We start from the raw sequence: 7,533 nt of genomic DNA, 5'->3' as shown, positions 1-7,533 counted from the left end.
ACCATTTTACCACTTTTAAGAGTGATGGCATTGACATGCTCTTCGAGTTGACTTCAATTTTACTAGGCAATTCTCCACGGTTTCTGTTGTTGATTGAATTGGCAATTTGACCCTCCATATTTCTATACATTCCAATTAATTGATCCAACCGCCCCTCAATTCGCTCAAATCTCTCCGAAGTGCCCTTAGCCAATTTTTTCACTGCAATCTTCCAATCCGGTTTAGTATTCATCTGTGGTTGTCTTGATTGGAATCCCGGCAGATTGGTCTGTCTTTGAGGGTTGCCTTGATCTTTTCACCTAAAATTTGGATGATTTCTCTATCAAATTTTGATTTTCTTGAGGCGATTTTGCCATCAAAGCTCCACCTGCGGCTGCATCGATAGTAGCTTTAGTAGAAAAGGATAAACTATTATAGAAAATTGTATAATTAGCCAATCAGGAAGTCCATGGTGTGGAAATTTCCGAAACATATTTCTAAACATTTCCCATGTTTCATATAATGACTCACCATCCAATTGACTAAAACTAGTAATATCCATTCTAAGATTAGCCATTTTGTCCAGTGAAAAGTATTTATTCAAAAACACTCTAGACAAATCATCCCAAATAGTGAAAGTGTTAGGGGCATGAGAATGTAGTTAAATTTTAGCCTTATCTCTCAATGAAAATGGGAATAACCTTAGTCTTATAGCATCCTCACTAACTCCATTCATTTTTTATTATAACACATATCTCCAAAAATATGGCTAAGTATGCATTTGGATTCTCTTTGGCATTACCTCAAAATTAAGATTGTTGTATAATTTGGATCAATGATGGATTAATCTCAAAATTATTCTCATTTACCATCAGCCGTGCTATACTTGTTTGAGATTCTTGGATTTTCGGTAGAACAAAATCCCTAAGAGCTCGCCTATTTGCTTCGTTTTTTATCATTTCTTCTTCAAAAGGTAGCTCTATCATGATTCCATCTATTTGTTGTCGAACTTCTTCTTTTTCTTATTATGGTGTACGCCTTATTTGTTTACATAGTATCCTTTCAATTTTCGAATTAAAAGGTGCTACCACCCTTAAAATTCGGTGCATACACTACAAACAAAAATAAAGAGATTATGTATAATTATTTCACAAAACTACTAGAAATTCTAATTTAATTGGAAACAAAGTTTAACTAACTAATATAGAGGATGTCTAAATTAATAAAGTTTGTTGGCCCTAATATTGTCGCTCCTCGGCAACAGCGCCAAAAATTTGATAGATTTTTAATATAATACAAGTTTAATTCCGAAATATACCCGTTTTGACTGTAAATATACAGGTCAAATTAGTAGTTTATGGCAAATATCGGATCGATCCCACGGAGTGCAACTTTGCAAGTACTAGGTCCTTACTTACTCTATTATTTAGACTAATGATCGATTTAAACAAGAGAAGTTATAATTACTACTACCTAACTAATCTTAACTAAATATTTGCAAGGTAACAATGGAAAAAATTCACTAAATACTTGAGTCTAGCGATATAGATTCCACTTATGGTATAAAAGATACAAGTAAATAGATTTACCTCTTGTTACAACTCTTGTTCAACTAGGGATTCATTTCTAATATTACCAAATTTCATTCTCATGATAAAATGGCTTAAAATAGACTAGTTTTTCCTATTCTCATGACGAATAACTAGATCTACTCTTATTCCTTCATGAAATGCAAGTTAATCCACTTAAGTGTATCTCTATTCTCATAAGTCTACTACTTAAACTCTATTTATGTTGTCCCATCATTATTACCAACTTTCATTGAATAATAACAACTAAAAGCTTGCTAGGTGATCAAGCAATGCATAAATAGACAAGTTAATACAAGGTGTAACAAGTATAAATTATATTCACTTCATATCAAGTAGCCATTCATCTAATCCCTAGATCTAGAAATTTAGCTACTCATATAATATATATAACAAGAAAGAGCATGGTCTCATTTCATGAACACATATTGAATCAAAAGTGAAAGATAGATAAAAAAAAGTTTAGCCAAGATTAGTGAAGAAGCTCCCAATGATCTTAAATTTTTTCAACAAAATGAGTTATACAATGAAATCTCTAATTGTCCTCACAAAAGTTCTAGCTAGAAAGAACAAAACAAGACTAACCACTAAGCTCACATGCTAAAATCTGATGAGAACCTCTAATATGTCCTATTCTTCCTCTTCTCATGATTCTTACATTGCTATTGTTAAGAGAGTCAAAAAGTGATTTTTGGACAAGACATAAAGCTCCTTTTTTCTTCCAAAGGTTCCTTGAACATGTGCAGCCGAATTCTTGTCTGGAGCAAAGCTGAAAAGTAGTGTGAAAGTAGAGCAAGTTGTAAAAATCAAGCTACAATACGGGACTTTAGAATACGCGACTCCAACTCGCGTATTCAAGAGTCGTGTTTTCACTTCTGTGAATTTGACATCATTTCAATTGCTATTTTCTTATTGATAGAGGCCGAACTAACTCTTATGCAAAACATGAAAGTTGTAACCCCTTGAGTTAACCAATACTTCAAAGAATCACCCAATTTGGGGCTTTGTGGACCAAGATATTACCAAAATACCATCAACTGGTCAGAGCTCTATTTCAACTTTCGACCATACACATGCACTTCTGTATTTCGACTTTGTGATATAGAAAACGACTGAACTGGATTTTAATGTCTTCATGCCAAATGTAGATTTATCTCTTAACTTCAAAATGGTATAAGAATCACCTCAATATGATTCTTTTACCTTAAGATATAGTCAAAATATCTCAAGGTGTTAAAACTGTCTTTACTTGCATTTCTTCCGTTGAATGTTTTGCACTTCATATCTTTTTTAAACCACTTCAAATCATCAACAATCATCCACAAATGTTCTCAATTCACTCCCTTTGCTGATTGAATCATTAAACCTACAAAAACATCAAGTTTTCATCATTAAAATCCATAGAAATGCAATTTTTACCACTTAAACCACAAAATATGCATTTTCACTAAAACCCTAGTTAATTAGCTATAAAACTAAATAAAACACACCAAAACTAACTGACAAAACACACTAAAAATACATAAAATATACTCTTATCAATAGGTATAGTTGATACACTGGCGAAAGCGGGTATCACATATATTAGGAAATTACGCCATAACTAGTCAAAATAATAGCATCCACTTAACCGGTAATTTTATTTGCATGAGTAATTAGGGATACCATAACTTAAGAAACTTTTACTTGTTATTTTTTTTTCATAAGTTTAGCATAGTTTTGTTTTTTCTAATTCATTGATCGTCTAAACAATTGAAAAGTTTTAGAAGTGCTAGTAATTATCCAATCTTTTTCGTGAGATCGACTCGATATATGCCCTAAACAACTAATTTGACCTGCATACTTGCAGTCAAAATCGGTATAAATTAGATTTAAATTTGTACACATATTAAAAGCCCGTCAAGTTTTTGACATCATTGCCGGGGAAAAAGGGTTCAAATCTTGAAACTTCTTCCTTTCTACACTCACACCTAAAACACACACTAACCACAATCCCTCTTTTCACCATCAAATCTTCAAACTAACTTCATCAAAACACTCCTCTTACATTCTAGAGAAGATTTCATAGTTTAAACTTTTTCAAAAACAAGTTTTAATTCGAATTTGAACTTGGAAATAACTAGGGTTTCAAATTTTTGAACTCTCCATTTGAGGCTGAATTGGAGTGAGATTTTAGGGGTTTTCTTCACCATTTGCATTCTTAATCATCAACATACAAGTTTGAGGTAACAAATCACCACCAAATTTTGTCATTTTTCACTTTTTTCTAATTTTTGGGCAATTTTGAATTTCTTAAATTTGTAAAGTTTGGTAATTTCCATTGTACTTGTTAAGGTTATTGGTGATTATTAGTGATGATTAACTTATGGACTCGTGATTATTTGGTGAATTTAGCAATTTTTAGCTAATTTTGGGGATTTATGTGATTAGATAATTATTAGCTAATTTCTTGAGTTAATTAGAATGAAGAAAATTTTATGAGATAGATGAGTTGTTCTAAGATATTTATATGCTAAGTTTATGCTTCATTTGCTTACCTCTTGATTTTTGGCATGTTTATTCTAGAATTTTTGGGAAATAGTAAATTAATGACCTTTTTAAACCTAAAACTCATAGTCAAGGTGCTATTTAGCATTTAATTATGCTTATTTAGGTTATTAAGATGTGAGTGAGTTGTGTGTTTGCTTAGTTATTTTCTCATTATTTGGAGATTATTGCTTATTGCACTCATATGTGTCATTTTGGAGAAATTATAAGAGCACTTGTTGATAGTAAATCTTGGTACTTACTTATGGTGTTGATTGAAATTTATTATGTAAGTAAGTTAACGAGTTTGCCTCTTTAAAGATAAGGATAAATGTGAACGAGTGTTCGTTATCCTTTATTTAACAATGTACATATTTAATAAAGTTAATGTTTAATAATTTTATAAAGGTACAATGGCTCGTACTAAGAAAGTTGAGGTGAAATCTCCACCTCCTAAGAGAAAAGGAGAAGCTTCTACATCTACTTCTAGAAAAGCAAGTAGACGACTTGTGCTTGATGATGAACCATCATCAGAAGAGGAGATTCAACAGCAAGTAGTAGAAGAAGAAGAACAAGGGAAACAAGAGTAGCAAATTCCATATGATAAGTCGCACTTCATCTCCGTCGAAAATGAAATTTGGTATAATTCTCGAAGGGGAGCTAAGGTGTTGATGAAGAAGGAGGTCACTCCTGATATTGAGGAGGCCTATCATCTCAAGGCCTACTTTGCTAAATTGGGATGGGAGAATTTCTTCAACATCCCAAACATTTATTATGAAGAGTTTGTCCGCAAATTTTATGCAAATGTGGAGGGCAAGCAGTCTTTTCACTTTGACATGGAAGAAATTACAAGTACAGTACGAGAAACCAGCGTCCGAATCCATAGAGTTCATTTGCAAAGCCTTCTTCAAGTTTTTGAAGTTGGACATAAGGTTGATTTGAAGAAAGCATTTAAACCTTGTGATTTGGACTCATGGAATATGCTAGACGCACTTGTACGTTTGAGAGTTGAGTACAAGTCCACTCGTAAAAATGGGCGATATTCCGTACTAACTTCCTCATTTCCGGAGTCACATCGTCTTCCTATTTACCTATTTGCCTCCAACATTATTCCAAGAGCAAGTGATATCAATGAAGCGCGCACAAGCGACATCTATTTCTTGGACAAAATGGAGCATGGTTTGGGCAATATCTAAGGTATTCCATTGGGAAGCATTATCACCAACCACATGTGGGTTGTAGTTCGTAGTAATGATGTAAACATGCCTTCCCATATGCTCGCTTTTTGACCTTGGTAATTCAAAGGGTTGGAATTGATTTCTCTAATGTTACCCCTACATGTCTCAAGAAGAAGGACATCTTTACATTAGATTTTTACAAATTTCTTTGAAGATCAAAGACATGGGTGGTCCTTAAACTCAAGGAGATGTTTAAGGAGACATTGGGCAAGAGGAAGAAGCTGAAATTGCACGTCTTGAAGAAGGTCAAGGTGTTGAGACAACTACCCAACCGGTCTCAACCGATCCCTCCTCTTCATGTCCTCCATCATCACCTCAAGACACTCGCTCTTTTCTCAAAAAGATGATGGATAAGCTTCTTCATATCAAGGCCGAAATGAAGAAGAGTCGAAAAGAGCATAAATGAAACTTCGAGCGTCTTCATCGCATTGAGGCTAAACTTGGCATTGAAGCTCCATTGACTCCACCTTCTTCACCTGACCAAGCGGCTACTTGAGGGAGTGCTCATTACCATCAACCCTGTCCATTTTCCCAAATTTGCATGTTTTCTTTATCATTGCCTTTAGTCTTCACTTTTGGTAGTTTTTAGTATTTTATTACTCCTTTTTGTATGTATTCATCCAAGTGTTCTTCACTTATGTTGTCGGTTTAGTGCTTCAGACTTTTTAAGGTTGGAAATTCATCACTTGACCATGGATTTGGATAGCGCAAGTTTAATAGGGGAATACAACTTTCTCTTACTTTCATTATTTTTTCTTTCTCACATTGAGGACAATGTGCAATTTAACTATGGGGGAGAGAAATAATTGGCTTGATATTTTATGCCATGTGATGATATTTTGTGAATTTAAATGCATTAGCAATGTTGGAATTGTGTTTGAAAAAATTGCCAAGTGGAAAATTTTCTTGAATTTGGGTTTGTTGGCAGGGAGTTTCATTCCATTCTAAGGGGAAAATCTATCAAAATTTTTTCAAAATTTTTTCAAAATTTCACTATGGCCCAAACATTTTTCAAATTTTTGCAATTTTATTTAAAATGGCCAATTTGTTCCAACTTTAAGTGCTCTAATTCTTCCACTTGTTGAAACTTTATATGTATTTGAAAGAATTAGTCCTCATTTGACTTGAAATTGGTTATTATGCAATTGAAATTTTTGCATTTTAGAAAGTATATCCTGTAAAATAGAGAAAATTATGCCTATAATTTTGCATGTTTAATAAGATTTCTCCTCTTTATTTAATTTTGCAAGTATGTGATTGATATAGTCAATAAAAGTTATACTCTTCCTTTGATTATTCTTACATATTTGCTACGAAGGAATGTCTATCTATTGTCTTTTACTTTAGAAAAAAAAAAAGAGAAAAAAAAGAGAATAAGAATAAGAGTTTTTTTTCTACTTCAATTATTCTTGTACCGAGCAACTAGAGGTTGGCATTTACAAATGTTGACACTCGTGTAAAAAGGTACTTAAATTGATAGTATGAATAACAATTTAAATAAGTGAAATGTCGAGTAATCGGAACTCTTCACCTAAAAGTGCCGATCTTCGCGTCAAAAGGCATTTTTACTATTTGAGTAAAAATTAGTATGAATAAGTCCTTCTTAATTGTAAAATTTGAAAAAAAAAATGATTGAAGGAGAAGGATAGCTATAAATTGACTATGTGATTTGTATCAACTATATTTGTAGCTAAACCATACATACTTTCGTGGTTATGAAATTAACTGTAAGCTATTTCTTCTATGAAATTATATGAAAAAAGTCACTAAAACCACAAAAGTGCTCCTCTACTCTCGTGAGTGAACTCCCTATGTTTATTACTTTTTTGAACTAATGTTAAATTCCAGTTCTCATTGCAAAGTTAACACCTTAAGATTATCACAATTAATGGCCAGTTAATCATGATTAGAAAAGTAGAATTGATAAATAACTTGCACAAAATAATATCATTAAATAACCAAATAAACATCACTAACAAGATATAGAAAGTTCATCCATACTTTAGGCATAAATTTTAACTAAACATAAAGAACAAACACCAAACTTGTATTATAGTTAAAAATGAAATCAAATATACAAGAGAAAGTGATAGGAGAGAAGTCACCCTTGTCACATGAGTTTTAAATTCTCCATCTTTGCTTTTCGAATTTTTATCCAAATCTAACTACAAATACAAGATAGATAAACTACACTAACTATA

The 7,533-nt window shown here is 32.6% G+C and overlaps 1 non-coding gene across 1 annotated transcript; it reads left to right on the top strand.

Moving 5' to 3' along the window:
* The first annotated feature begins 443 nt into the window (after positions 1 to 443).
* On the top strand, positions 444 to 550 carry LOC113694420 (small nucleolar RNA R71). Its single transcript, XR_003449371.2, has one exon. It is a non-coding gene; the product is annotated as a small nucleolar RNA R71 (small nucleolar RNA).
* Positions 551 to 7,533: the final 6,983 nt, after the last annotated feature.

Source organism: Coffea arabica, chromosome 6c (genome assembly GCF_036785885.1).
Source record: "Coffea arabica cultivar ET-39 chromosome 6c, Coffea Arabica ET-39 HiFi, whole genome shotgun sequence".
Classification (NCBI taxonomy): Eukaryota; Viridiplantae; Streptophyta; class Magnoliopsida; order Gentianales; family Rubiaceae; genus Coffea; species Coffea arabica.
The sequence above is the reverse complement of the archived record's forward strand: the minus strand, read 5'-3'. Positions and strand labels throughout refer to the sequence as shown.